Raw genomic sequence first — 16,213 nt, forward strand, 5'->3', positions numbered from 1 at the left:
TTGTCCGAGTAGCAACCCAATTGTATTCATTTTTTTTCAATGTCGCATATTTTAATTGACTGCAAAATCGCTTGAAAGTTTACTGTATAATCACTCGGAGCTTTCCTGTACAATCACTTGAAGCTTTACTTAGCCAAACTCATTTAATACATTATATACGCGTGTCATTGGTTGTTCCTGGTATTTCCTATTATATTCATCTATGGTATTTAAAATGCAAATGAGCACGGATTCAGTAATTTTTCCGATTAATAAAGAAAGTCAACCTTCGATCACGGGCACAAGGTGTCTATGTCAGAGAAAAAATCAACATTTGAACAATAAGCATACAAGACAAAATAAAAGGACAGTACAAATGTAAAGAAATCACTAAAGAAAATAGTATTCGTACAAAAATGAATAATCAAAACGACGAATAGGTGCCCCGTTGAGGACTATAGCCCTATGTTTCATAATAAAAAAAGTTTTTGGTATAATAGCGGTGTATGGATGGGAACACAAACAGCAAAGCAATCACCGGTCTTACAGTTTGTTAGATGCCCATCAACTCTTAACCTCTACCTATTTGTTTTGTGTACGATGCAATTGTTTCTCTTCTACTGCTCTCTGGATTTTTCTAGCATCCGCTGAATAGGGTACATTTTTCACTCTCGCCCAAATGTTTGATGGGTTTTCATCTTTAGCTACCATAGGATTTCTGGCATATGTTTGAATAAGCTCCTTTCGACGGACAATACAATTAGTAAACATTCCTCTCTGTCTTCCTGATTATCAAAGTATAACCTCCACATCCCCCTCACTCATTGTAAACCTTTTTAGTGACTGGGATATATTAGACATGCAACTGCTTTATATAGTTCGACATGCGTGAGATATTGATCTCTTGTAGGCTTACTAGAGCCACATAAATCATTATGAAAATAGGTTTAAGGTCTCTTACTGACTGATATTTTAAAGATGTATCTTCGGAAGAGGCTATTTCAACATACTGTTTAGTCTGGGGTTTTGGAATTGGCTATCCGTCCGCCATATTGTATAACAACAATCAGCTAAACTGCACTGTTTTTTTACGATGAATAACTTCTGTGTGCACTTCAATTTGCACTCAACATCAGGGAAAATGTCTAATGAAATCACATCAATCGAAATTCAAAAGAATTGCTACGTATAATATCAATATTTCTTTTTTTTTTCGAGGAGCTTTGCCGACAGTGGTAAGGCAAGGGCGCGTTACTCAGTTCCCTGTCGAATATCACTTGTTTAATTTTGCCATCAGCCCATGTTTTAACTGTTTGTAAAACAACATCTTCTATTTTTCGGATAGGGAAAAATCGACATATTAGCTCTTGAAAATATCCTAAGAAGATCTATCAGATGTGATGCAGCTAACGTTACCGTTAAAATCGACCAAAGTTAAATAATACTATGATAGACATATCTGTTTCCCAGTAGTAATACTGTATTCCTATAGTATTGTTTCGTTTTTGCAGTTGTTTTAACTCGATTTTTCTACTGCGAGAATTCAGAGAATTGAACTTGCACCCATGATCTTTGACCCCGATTTAAAAACAATTGCCGACCGGGATATTTGGAAAGTACACATGCTTAACTTTCCATTGATATAAAATTAAGCCGTATGTTAGGTAGGTGCATTAAAAATGTATTGTTGGCTCTCATATCACGTGCACTCGCCTATGGAACATTGTTGGTCGAATCTTTGCTAGCCTGACTGGTAAAATAAATAAATTAATGATTAACCACCTCAAGGGTATTTTAGATCTTAAGGGAGCTATCCACCTAGGTTAAGATGGCACAAGCTCGAAATACTATGAATACTTGATTATTTGATGTCATCGATTTATCAGAATCTTTAAGAAAAATATCACTTTTAATTGTATTTTTAATTGATATACTAAGTACCTATATTTTTATGTAACAACATTCCAGCATTGCCTCCATAATTAGTACATATCTCCCTGTTGATTTGCGATTCCGGGGCTTGTTTTTTAATCATCGTGATTTCATTGATAAAGAGTTAAAGCTATATAACCAAGAGCTCCAAGTGAAGAAATGTAATCATTCCTTTGTAAATTTAACTGTCACCATCACGAGTTGGTTATCCATTATAGAACCTATGATGCCCATATGACAACGTATGTGTTCTATTTGTCCTATTGACAATCGTGTCCCCTTTTCCGCGAATGTTACTTGCCGCATTAGACTTATCACAATATTTGTACTAACATGAGAAACACGTCATCCGCCATATATGAAGTATCTGCTCATCCTTCCAAAACACCTGCAATAATCTCACCTCCCATTTTTGGTAGGGTTTGGTGTTGCCCATTTTTTCTTGATATGTTGTGTTTTGTGTACGGTTGTGTGTGTTGTGTTTTGCCATGGTGTTTTGAATGGCGCCTTTCATATCTTTCGACTCTCTTTTTTATAAATATCATATGTGGTCAAGCATGGTTTATCTGTGCATGGGACACTATAGTTGATAGAGAAGAAAAGAATCAAAAGAAGCCCACTGTATATGAACAAATGTATTAATCTGTATTATATAAACACTGATTCAATGACATCGTATTTAATGCTAGAAAGTGTTATGTAAGTGATAATCTTAACTAGCCATTCGAAATACCATATTTCAAAGGGTCAGATCTCTTCAAATCTAATTAAAGAAAAGGAGCAATCTTGTGAGTTTAAATTATATTATTTTTTATTAAAGATGAGTAATACAAGTATATAATATTATTGCCATATAGGATTAAGACAATGGTGATTTATAAAAGATCTGTTGCCTAAATGTAATTGAAAAAAAAGAATCCTATTCTCAAATTTGAAGTTGATTTTTGTCCTTACAAAAAGAGCGCGAGGTCTTTCCAATAAACAAAATACTGTGGATCGCTATACAATTGCCTTGACTGCAATTAAACTGAAAATATGAACATTTACCCTATAACTTATTTTCACATGCTGGTTCCATGTCAGGATCATCAGCAGTTGTGATATGTCATACCTTTGAACGTTTTCTTTTCTTTATTGGGAGAATCTGGGAACAGTATATCTATGTTACTGGGAGAATATGGTGTTAATGAGATATATTTTTATCTTCACAAATTTATAAAAATAATAAAATAACATATGAATAATAATTTAGAATTGTTAGATGTGTTATCTTGTGATTTTGTTATAATTGTTATTAGGTTATTTTTTCAAAAGTTTTGTATACTTAACAACTCATTTTGATTATATATATGTCCATATCTACCGTTTATCTTTGGCCAAAAGACGCGATAAATATATTTTAGTATTAGTTGCTTTATAAACAGTTATGACACTATAATCAAATTGAACTAAGTCTAGTTATTTGCAAATTGTATATAGGATGTAAAACTGTGTAACCCTTGTGTTATAAAAATTACTGAATGAGAAGCAATTGTGTCCCTCTTCTTGCCAACTTGTTCTTTTTTTTCCTATGAGGCTAACTTCATACATGAACTTCTTAAAAAGAAATAAAAAAGTTATCTATACTTTCCGCTGTATAGATGATGTTCACTAACTAAATAGTTCAAAATTTGGTGACTATGTTAAACGAATCTATCCGATCGTACTACAGATATAGGATGCTACCGGTACAGTAAAGTATGTATCATACCTTGACTTACATATATAAAACTCCAATGAGGGTTTGTTGAAAACAAAACAAAAGAGGTGATTTTAGTTTCACAATTGTGAACTTTCAATTTTTACGAACCAATATTCTAGCAGCGCCTGCATACGGAGTATATGTCTCCCAATTGATGCGATAACATCGGACTTGTATTTCACATCAACATAACCTTCATCTAACATACGGCTACATTATATATTATTTCAAGCTGATTATCTTTTCTTTCTACCTTGCCCGGTCGTCAATACATCATACGCTGCAGTTTTTGTTAAATCAAGATCAATGGTCAGTAATGCTAGTTCTTATATGATATATTTATTCTTAAAATCAAACAAAGAGAATAGAACAGAATTGAAATGTTAATTGCTGAATAATTACAGAGAATACTCTAACTTAAAAAGAAATATTCAGAAATGATAAAATTGCACTATAAGCAAAATTGTTTGTTATGTATCAATATTAACATGTCCGAAAAAAAACCAATGTAATTCTTATAACTGCAATGAACCTACTAATAATCAGGAACAAGCCTTCAAATAAACTTAAAAGCTGCCTTTTAGACCATCATCTGCATAAATGGATGTTTTTGCTTTGTATTGTTAAGATAACAAATGATAAAGATACTTTTTTTATTTCAGTAGTGAGCATTTTTTAAATATAAGCGAGCATGCAATCAATCAACTTGAATTGTTCATTCAATTGTCAATATTAATCCTTTCTTTTGCACTCTCTAACTGCCAACAAGGAACATTAGCTAAGTTGACGACGTTGTTGCACTATCAAACATACGGCTATTTTATTTATCACTTATTATTTAAGTTTCCAATTCAATTACAATTGAACTCTTTAGATTAATCTAAAATTTCAGTTTTTTTAATCTTCTTAAAAGCAGGCAGACCATAGATTAATATTCAAGAATAAGAATAAGAATAAGAAGACTTAATTAATCCAATTATGGACCCTTGTGGGTTTTAAATTTCATACAATATATGATTACAATGATTTGTGTTATAACAATGAAATAATAAAATGAAATACATCACAATAGAATGGTATAGGTTTTTAAGTAACTAAAGCAAAATTGCATCTTATATATACAAGTGGAAGAATATATATCACATGATGATATATTATTATGTTGCACTGCCCACAACAATAAGAACATACTTTAAAACATTCTTGAAACGATAGATCTATTGTCCTTGGTAAGTTTGTTTTAAGTTAAACACACACAATTTACAAATAACAAAATAGTATATTCATGAACATGATGAACAATTTGTTTGTACTAAATGATTCCATGTTTACATATTTTATTCTAAGCGCGTTTAAGCGGAAAATGTCTGTATATGTTTCCTGATATAAACGATTTTGAAAAACGTCCTGTACAACAGTTTTATGGATTCGTACTGCGTTCTAGACGTTTGTTTACCATCCCTTGTGGTATGCTTCTCTCGGACGACTAGCCACTGTTTGTGCTCACTGTGCTACTTGGTCGTCTACGAACTATTAAATATACATTAATCATGGTGTATAAGGAGAGACTAAAGTTAGTTTTAAGCACATTTTTTTTGTGTTCAAAATATAAAACGAAATGCATTTTTTTCAACTGCAAATATTGAGAAGGTGTGTGTTTTGTTTAAACGACAATTTGCACTTAGAATTTATGAATATTATAAGTGTATGCAGTTTTTCATGAAACCTAAAAAAAATATCGCTATTTGTCCTTCATGCAACAATCATTATTTTAAGTTTACGCATCGGTGTTTCTTTATTTTAACGGTAACGTTTGAATTTTAGACGTACCTGTGTTACCTTCCGTTTATTTCTGAAGTTATCGTACTTCGAAGGAGTATATTCACGGAATACTTAATATTTTTCTATGCAACATGGTTCTTTTAGCCATTCTGCCGTTACCACAGATTTGCACAGGTATCAAAATTAAACACACACATATGAAGGGTTGTCATCAGTATGTTAACAGGCATATCGATAATTGTAAATAGGTATGCATAATATTTGGTGCTTTTAGTGCTCGATCAAGTTTTTCGTCAGTTTGTTTGTATGTTTGATAAGAGGGATGAAAGATACCAGAGGGACAGTCAAACTAATAAATCGAAAATAAACTAACAACGCCATGCCTAAAAATAAAAAGGACTAACAGACAAACAATAGTACATATGACACAACATAGAAAACTAAAGAATAAACAACACGAACCCCACCAAAAACTAGGGGTGATCTCAGGTCCTCTGGAAGGGCAAACAGATCCTGTTCCACATGTGGCACCCGTCGTGCTGCTTATGTTTTAATAAATCCGGTAAATAGTCTAATTCGGTAGGTCACATTCATGAAAGGGAAGGGGATTGTAGTTAAGACGTAAGGAACATATCCGATATCATTTGTGAAACAGTTATTCCATAACGGTTTACCAACACGTGATGGCGTCCGTAAAATTAACGAAGAGATGATTTCAACTTCAACATATGGAACTCTTGATTTAATAGCTTCCTTGTGAGCACCAACCCTCTGTCAACAAAATCATGATAGGAAATGCAAGCACGGGAATCTCGTATCAATTGGGGAATATATACACCGTATGCAGGTGCTGCTGGATTGTTGCTAGATAGAAATGGAAAGTTCACAATTGGAAAGCTGAAGTCATCTCTTTTGTCGCAAAGTTTTGTTTTCAATCGACACTCATTGTTAATTTCTAGATCTTTAATGTTACATATAAGTGTAAACTTCAAAGAAGGAGACACAGAAAAGACGAATACTCATCAATTATGAAAAAAATATCGTTATTCAATTTATCTTTTAAGACGCAGAAATTAAAACAAAACATATGATAGTATAACTGTAACAATACCATTGAAAGAATACGAAAAACTTGATAAGTCTTTAAAATAGTCAAAAAATAAAACTGATTAACTCAAAAATCAATTAACACGGTTTCATAAATAGTACCAATTTAGTTTCAGAAGGTGCATATTTTAGAAATAATCAAAGTTCATGTCATGATTTATGCTCATTTTAACATGAGTAGGCATGACCATTGAGAATATATTCATACAGAGGTAGAAATTTGACACATGTAATGCCTACTCATGTTAAAATTAGCATAACACATGGTATGATAGAATATTTCGATTATGATAGGAATCTTAAAAACTTTTGATCTTAGAATCGGTCCGATATACTACACATTCAAAAGGCAGCAGTTTTGACACAAAAATTTAACATGTTGAATACAATCAACAGTTAATGCATGGCATGAAATTATAACATGTTTACATATAATTTCCTAACGAGCAAAACCAACAAAATTGTCAATTTCTAACTTAGGCATTGTCTAAAATATAACTTAAGTTACAGTTTCAATAGTGACGTCAGTCACGTACAGTCTATATATCTTTGTTATTAAAATTGCTATGTTTTCGAGGTGAAAGAAAGACGTCAATATTAGATACTCAAAAATGTTTCAACAATCCCACGAGGACCATTTGTTTCTAAATAACTATGATTTTAAAAACAAAAAAGTTCTGAAACATTACATAAGTGCATTTGTTATAAAATATACGGAAATTTGTGTAAATAATAACACTGCTTTTAACCTACAATTCAAATGGGATGACTTTAACTTTATATAAGACATTATAATCTTTGCTCGTAAACATATATCGTAGATGTGAGCTTCAGAGAACTGCGTGCTTCAATACTTAGTGTTTAAAACATGACGTTATAAATGATATTTATGTTCGCACACTATAGTTAAGTAAAAGGCTAGTGATATTCCTAAACCATGAATAATGTTATCCTTGCAAATGATTCATATCAAACTATTTGGTAACAAATCAAAAATATCAGGATTAAAATCTGATACGACTGACTCACGTTAAGTCTACATAGGACTCATCAGTGTGCAGAATTCAAAAATGTTAAAGGACAATATCGAATATAAAGTCGAATAGCATTTAAACTGCAAAGTTGTGACAAATATAGCTACGGCAGTCTGTGACTTTGGTAAGAAAACCTGTTTTGAATAAGTAAAAATGTCTTCAACGATGAAAACAAAAGTCTCAAATCATTTGGCATTAGACATAATAAATCTGTGTTCAAGACATTGGTAATACGAAAATATCATTTCATCTTTATTTGAATAATAATAATACCTTTCTCCATTTTGTTATTCATATTTTGAAAGCTCTCAACATGTTTAAAAAGCCTTATTGGTCGGCAACACCAAACGCCGAATGAAGTTATAAAAACCAGCACTGAAATTGGAAGAGAATGCATTTCGATTAGTACTAATTATGTAGAAACTTTCCAATGAAAATAAAAAATACTGTTCTTACCACTGCAGTCTTACTCATTCAATTAATGTCCATTAAACAATATATGCATTGTGCATTTTCGAATAGTGAATTGACAGAAAATGATACTTCGTGTCTACACTTGAGGGTTTATAATAAACTATGAACCAAAACGGCAAGCAGCAGTAGCCATGCATGACATCACATCAAAATTATGAAATTTCATTAAAAAAACAAGTTAAATTAAAAACCAAATGTTCAGTGAACAATTCAAAGCCTTTCTACCCGAAAAACATTTTGATAAGGAAATTAAAATCCAGGTTGGAACATCATTTCCTATGTCAAATTATAGATAACTGTATGATAATTCAAACAATAATGGTTTCTAAATACAATTTGAAAAAGTTTGAAAAGGGGTGATATATATTTTTACTACCGGTTTTAAAAATGTAACTTTTTGGTATTATTTTGTTTTTTATGTAGGACTGCATCATAAAAAGTACCACAAATCGCTACTTCTGGTTTACACATTGTCATATCCGGTTTGTTTCTTGAAAGTGTATACTGATTGCACGCTAATTTAAAAAGTTCCATAGCTTTATCATGTGTACATATGAAATTAAAGCAAAGGTTAAAATCCAGAACGTCACTTTTACCTATGACCTTTACCCAAATTTTAAGGTAAAAACAAAGGACCTCAGATTAAACGACAATAGGTTTTTTTCATATATTTGGTTAATTAGTTATATTATCATACGAATAATTTGTAATATAAGTGTGGAGAAAACTCCCATTTAATGTCAATTTACCTTTCAACTAAAATATATGTGATGCGACATGCCACATCTTACAATAAAGTGAGGAGAAAAAAAAGGAATTAGGGAATTGTATGAACTCCAAAAGTGTGAGACCAAGTGCGTCAATAAATTAATCGTTTCCCGCTTTGCATATGTTATCCATGAATTCTGAATCGAAATAAGGGCATAACCCAAAAAAGAACAAAGCAAACGACGAAACTGTTTGCTAAATATATAAGCTCTTGAAAGCATAGCACTAATTAGTTCAGACAATTATATATCGGATCGGTTAATTTGGTTACGTAAGTCAAACTTATAAAATATCGATTTAAGTTAAAACTTGGCAATAAGACTAAAACAGTAAAATGAAGGAAACACTGCAAACTGTGACTACGTCAAATTACATCTATTATATTACTTGTAACAATTGCAGTTATATTTTTTTGCTCCAAAGTTTTTACAAACTAGAAAAATCGTGTGACGACAAGAGTTGAAACAAAAACAATTTGATTCCACGCTATTTTAAATCACTGTATGTAAACAAAACACCTACAGCAACCGTTGCGTTATCGTCAACAGTTTAAGTCTTTTGTTTGGTGGTTTCAAGATACCCAAGTAGAATTTTGGAGAATCTAGTAAGATGTCTGGTAAACAGACAACTGCTGCAACCAATCACTAATGTTGCTACCTCAGATATAAGTGGGGAGGAGGTAAACACATTTTGTTAAGAAATGGAATCAATAAAAGACAGTCAATAATATCAACAAAAAAATAAATTTGAAAACTCACGCAAACCACCATCTGACAGCAATAAAACACACTTCTGTTAATGCGATGAACCTTCACATTATTTTATCAGAGATAGAATATTAAATTTAATTGAATCTTCATCCGACAGAGATAAATTAATATTTTTACTTATCGATATTTCGAGATCCAACAAAAATATGCGATATCAGACCTCTTCTAAATTTGAAACTTCTCAACCAGTATATGCGGAAGCAACATTTAAAATACAACACTGTTATAAATATCTTAAATAAAGAAAAGCTATGTTGATAGTTTGTATCTCAATTTTTCCATCTAATGAATCTCGAGTGTTTACAAAAATAATAATAACTATAGATGCAGCTTGAGGACCCAAAATTCTAAAAAGTTTGGCCAAATACGGCTGTGGTAATCTATGCCTGTTTCGAAAATATTCATACTTTTGTAAACAGGAAAATTATAAAAATTACCATATAATTGATATTTATGTCATGGAATGTGCTTCAGTTTATCAAATGCATCAAGATTTAAAAAAAAATAGTGCATAGTATTTTAGGAAAGAAAAAAAATTACGCGATGCTATATTAATGTCACCATACAAATGAAATTCGTCATCTAGTACTCCACATTTTTACCCGATTGTTGTGCTCTTGAAATGTTTTTATATCTACCTAATCTAATGCCTACGGGATGATCACTTAGTCTTTATTTTGAAATACCTGTCTATGTAAACAGTTATTGCACTTTAAATATTCCTCAGACTGATAATTGAATTAAGTTGGTTTTAAAAATAATAAAAGTTTATTGTATTCGAGTTATTTTCTACTCATAAATGTCATGAAATGAAATTGCTTCCCACACCTTGTTAGTTTGAAACCATATCCTTTTTAATAATCTGATTACAAGTCTCCTACAAATTATTAAAAAACAATTTTCTGAGATGATAATGCACACATTACTTAAATTCGAACCTTCAATTCCAATGCTGTTGGTTTTTTTATTCAAGTTGACCACAAAAGGTATGTTTTAATCTAGGGATATTTGTATAAGTTTAGAGGTTCAGTTGCAGTTACCACAGAAAGTTATTTAGTTGGTCGTTTGGCATATGAAAAAAATATTGTTGAGACTGTCTGAGACATCAACAATATATTTGTCGTGAAGGAATAATAATACATGCACACTATCTAGCTTGTAGAGCTCACTATACAAAGTAGATGTTAAATGCGCTTCTGAACGCATGGCCGAGCGGTTTCGATTAATTCTGATAATGCGTGAAGTTTTGGTTCATCTATTCGCGTTTTACTGCTTTTTAATGAACATCAACTGCAGCCACCAGCAGGCATGTTTGATCCAGTTACAAAATGCTATATATACATGACATTTAACTGTTAATATATGTGTCAATTGGTCTCTTGTGGAGAGTTGTCACATTGGAAATCATATAACATCTTCTTTTGTATATAAATCATGTTCATTTGTCCGTACATTTTCATGTTTTTTAATTGACACACTATTTTTGTCCAAAATAAATTTGATTTTTCAAATAAAAATTTTAGGTTCAATAATTCTAACATACTTACAAACTACAGAATTAAGTATAAACAATACATCAGCAGCAGTGTTCTTGCATTTTTCATTTTCTTGTGTTGTTACTACCGAAATGTTGTTGCAAATCTTTTCAACACTGACAGGAATAATAATCTTTTCCAACATTCTTAAATCTATACATATACAATACAAAAAACCAACTTTGTTATAATCCTCAACAGTATTTTTAATTTAATGCATATTACTTGTTTTTACAGACTAGTGAAAGTCAAAAAATTAGTTTGTAGTTCAGTTTGATATGAACATGATTAACTGGTAAAATTAAAAGCAGGTTACTGTTTGCATCAGTTCTTTGTCATTTCATAAAGACTTTAAACATGATAGATACCTATCAAACAACTTATAAATGGAAACCCATCTGCCAACGTCATGGCAAAATCCAAAACGACTACTTGAACAAAAAAAATACACAACGTTATTCAAATTTTCCACGTGTCAACTTGCAGGAGATGTTGGGAAATATATGTTCATAAAATTTACACGAGAATTTGTTTATAGAAACAAAATACATATTTAATAAAAAAACAATGTATGGGTTTATAAAATACAAATGTATATGCATAAAACATAAAAACAACTGTTCATTAAAAAAGAAATATATGTTCATATAATGAAATAATTATTTATCAAAGATAAATGTATATTAATAAACTATAAAATACATATTCATCTTTTTATTAAAACAAATGAAAACATTTGTTCATAAAATACGATATATGTTCTTATGAATTTATGTATACGTTCAATAACTTGCATCATTCCTTTTTAGCAATGTATTTGATTGATACTATGGGCTTTGCTAATTGGTGAAGATCGTATGGTTGTCTATTTGTGTGAAGATTTGTTTCATTTGCTTCATACCACACCTTCTTTTTGTTTATAGGTATAAAACGGTAACAGTAAACACGTTCTGTACACATAATGTGTATATATCGTCCGTTAAAGTGCGATTGGTGGAAGACGATGGTTATGGTTGTAATGATCTTACTAAAGTACTTGTTTCTATTCTATCCAAGCTGTGCAAATATTTGAAATAGCCCAATAGCAGTCTATTGGTTAACACCAAGGTACATGTCTTTTAATTGAACAAACTGTTATACTTGAAATATATATTTAACTGCAATTGGCGTATATAGAATACGTTTAACATTTAAGACATATTGGAAATGAAAGTGATAAAGCACTATTTGAATAATAGTATGATAGCCCCTTAAAATCTAATTGAGACACGTTCTATATATTTTCTAAAAATTTCTAAAACGGATTGTCGTTCTTTAAGAAAAGATGATTTGCTTCTAGATATGCATGACATCTGCTGTATTACACAATGTACATAATCTTACTGTCTGCAACGTATATGATTGTATTACTAGTCTTCTCTTTATTTCTGTACAGAAATGATATGAAGCAAAAGGGATGGGATGACCTGTATTTTAAGTTAGTTCAATGTCTTATAATTAAAAGGGTCTTTGAAGCATACTGCATGCCAGTATAACATAAGTTACATTTCTGTCGATGTGTATTTTTTTTGTATACTCTTAACTTAATCAAAAGCAACGATCTCGTGATAAAAATCAACTTATTATTTTATAGAAACATATATCTTATCTTATGGGCACATATTTTATTTTATTGACATTTATTTTCCTTTTTTTTTTGTTTATGAACATTTTGTATCTACGAATATGTATTGAACTTCAAAAATAAATATCTTACTTTTTATGAATGTTTATTTAACTGTTATGAACGATTATTTATGTGTTATGTATATACATTTTATATAATGAACACAGACTTTATTCTTTTTTTTATAAATGCATAGAATGTTTGTTTTGTAAATATTGCAACGGTCCTATTATGATTTCTTTCAATTACACATCGATTAATATAAATATCTTTGACATCATGTGGTTTTTTTGTACAGCATGTTCAACGAAACAAAATTACATAGCAAAGTAATGGTATTTCTGATATTGGTATGATCGATTTGTTTTAGTTAAAATAGAATAAAAACATTGTAAAAATTCTAACCGTTTTTATCCTGTTTGATGGTTGTTCTTGCAGAATATGTTATGTTGATATCGCTACATGTATCACTAACCATAATTCTTGCTCCACATCCAAAGTTACTCACTGAATTGCTTGTGGTAGTAGTTATGTTCAATTTGAATATCTTACAATCGCTTGAACAGTAGCATTTGTTTGATTGACATTCGCCGTCTTTATGGACGCATTTTCCATTAGAAAAACGAATATCATCCACAGTTGTGTCATTTGCATAAAATTCAACTGAACATCCCGATACACCAATACTTGTCGTACAGTTTAAATGGTATACATTTTCTTCTCTCAGGTGTATTCCATTAAGATTGATATCAGGATTAATACCTTAAATATCGTTCTATATTATAAAATGCTATCTAGCTATATTATATTCAAATTGTAAGTAATAGGTCTATATTTTTTGTCATTTCATCAATATTAGTTACCGACTTAGACTATTTAGCGGATTTGTAATCACATAAGCAACTCGACGGGTGCCACATGTGGAGCAGGATCTGTTTACCCTTCCGGAGCACCAGGGATTACCCATAGTATTTGGTGGGGTTCGTGTTGTTTATTCTTTAGTTTTCTATGTTGTTTCATGTGTACTATTGTTTGTCTGTTTGTCTTTTTCATTTTTAGCCAAGGCGCCGTCAGTTTATTTTCGATTTATGAGTTTGACTGTCCCTGTGGTATCTTTTGTCCCTCTTTCATTTACATTTATTTTTCTGAACGTCAACTCTGAAATAAATACAAAAGGTACAAGACCTGGTGAATGGCTTCAGCAAATAAATACTAAACTTTCTTGTAATATTGTATCGTTCTTTTAGACATACTCAATTAAAATAATTAAGTAATTTCCATTTTCGAATTAATAATATCCGATTAATGAAAGCATATTGCTAAGCAGTATATACAGTTTTGTACAATATACAATTTTGATATGTAATTTTTGTGGATACTCATGGCGGATCGTATATGCAAAGGTCTTAAACAATGGGTAAAATCTTTTAGTCTGAGAAATGACTACGTGTCTGCGGGTACAACCAAACATCCAAACCAAATCTTTACATCTTCTAAAAAATAAGTATAACTAAAGCTTTAAAGTAATTTGTAATAACGAAATCCCTTCCTTAATTATTTACCGGTTATACATAAACTACATTTATTGAAATCAACAACGTCCCAACAGACACGAACATAGTGAACCAGTTGATGTTTATTAACACCGTGCAATGGTGTCAAAGGAACAAGACTGTCCAGAAAAAGAAAATTAACAATAGGGATCGAAAATCGTCCGATGTGTCGTATATTTTAGTGTAGATTTTCTAGTTTAAATTGAAATATTAGATTCTAGAAATTTTCAGTTTTACATTTGTTGCCGTAATAAAAAAAAGTAATGTGTTAGCTTACCATACGTGGTTGTTACCAATGCTGCAGTTACACATAACAACTGTAGTGCCTCAATCATTCTAATCTAAAAGTAAGCATTGCTTCAGTAGTTTTGTTTTAGGACACATTCACCTTAAATCATGTTGTTTGACAGGGTGGACTCGAATTGTTATAACATGTATACAACGATGGCGTTATGACGACAATATTCGTAATGTGCACCTCACCTGTACCAGAAGTAAATTGTTTACAACCGGTATATCAATTCTTAATTTTATGAAGAGAAGATACTATTCATGTAACTTATAGGATATTGCAATACGATTACAACGTTATATTGACTGTTGTGGTACATGTCGGTCATATTATTTAATCAAAGAATGTAATCTACATTATGTGAGTGTGTCATTTCAAGATGGTTGCCATTTGCCAAAACATTCGATAACTTAGTTTCAACACCTTTTTTAATCAATACTTTTAAATAAACAAAGAGCTTTACATGTAATAGTTCTACTCGTTATTCCTTTTTATCAGAGTTAAATCTGTATTGAAATGTGGATTTTCAAAAGAATTAGCAACAATGTTTCATTTAACATTATACACGTTATAGTATATATAAATGTTGAGTGGGTGCGCGAAGGGTTGTAATTGATTTGAATATTTTTTTCTCTTAAGACTTTCTTGCTGCAAGTTCTACTAAATACGTTGAGATCATAATATGTCCTATGCAAAATTTACTAAGTATTATCAAACTAAATAGAATAAACTTATTCGTCTGTTTAACACCCTCAATCCCTCGTGCACAAAAATCCAACTACAATCGTAAACCTCTATATCGAAGTTATGTATTGAGCAAAATTGTATGCATGAAAAAAAACTGGTTATATTTTTTCAAGACAGCTTAATGATTCAACAGAACCATGACATTTAGACAGACAGACATATAAATACTTCAAGTTATTCAACCCTATTTGAATATCGATCAGTGAAATAACTTAAAATAAAATAAAAAAAACATTGCGAATCAGTACAAGCAACACAATGCTTTTCAAATCAGCAAACACAATGCAATTCAGTACATGAAACACACGTCAGTTCAAGAAATACAAAATATTACAGGAAACAAAAATCACTACAATCACTACAAAGCTCTACAAAAAACTAAAATTATTATTTTAACGATTGATTAGATTTAACGAGTTGTTAAATCTTTGAACGACTCGTTACATAACGAATCGTTTATTTTCTGTTGTTCAACAATATTTAACGTGTCGATTAAAAAATCAATGAATTAAAATTTAATCAACTGATTAATCAATGCGTTGAAATCTAATCAACTGATTTATCAATGCATTAAAATTTAATCAACTGATTAATCAAGTGATTAAATAAAACTTACCCATCATGCTTTGTTTTGGAGCTTCCTGTCTGTAAAACAATATCTGAATCTGCTGAACCAAATTCAAGTAAACTAAGAAAGACTTAAAAAGATCCACATTTCTGTGGGTGAAGAAAACCTCATTCAACAACTTGTGGAAAAACACGCCAATATCAATAATGTATAATTAACCAACACAGTGACCAACAAGTTAAATAAAGAAGTTTTGGATGAGATA

The 16,213-nt window shown here is 31.0% G+C and overlaps 1 long non-coding RNA gene across 1 annotated transcript; it reads right to left on the reverse strand.

Annotated features, from left to right (window-relative positions):
• Nucleotides 1–11,140: 11,140 nt before the first annotated feature.
• Nucleotides 11,141–14,687, reverse strand: LOC143058317 (uncharacterized). Its single transcript, XR_012972999.1, has 3 exons — nt 14,619–14,687; nt 13,194–13,550; nt 11,141–11,275 (listed from the first exon to the last, which is right to left on the reverse strand). It is a non-coding gene; the product is annotated as an uncharacterized LOC143058317 (long non-coding RNA).
• Between the last annotated feature and the right edge of the window lie 1,526 nt (nt 14,688–16,213).

The sequence above is a fragment of the Mytilus galloprovincialis genome, chromosome 14 (genome assembly GCF_965363235.1).
Source record: "Mytilus galloprovincialis chromosome 14, xbMytGall1.hap1.1, whole genome shotgun sequence".
Classification (NCBI taxonomy): Eukaryota; Metazoa; Mollusca; class Bivalvia; order Mytilida; family Mytilidae; genus Mytilus; species Mytilus galloprovincialis.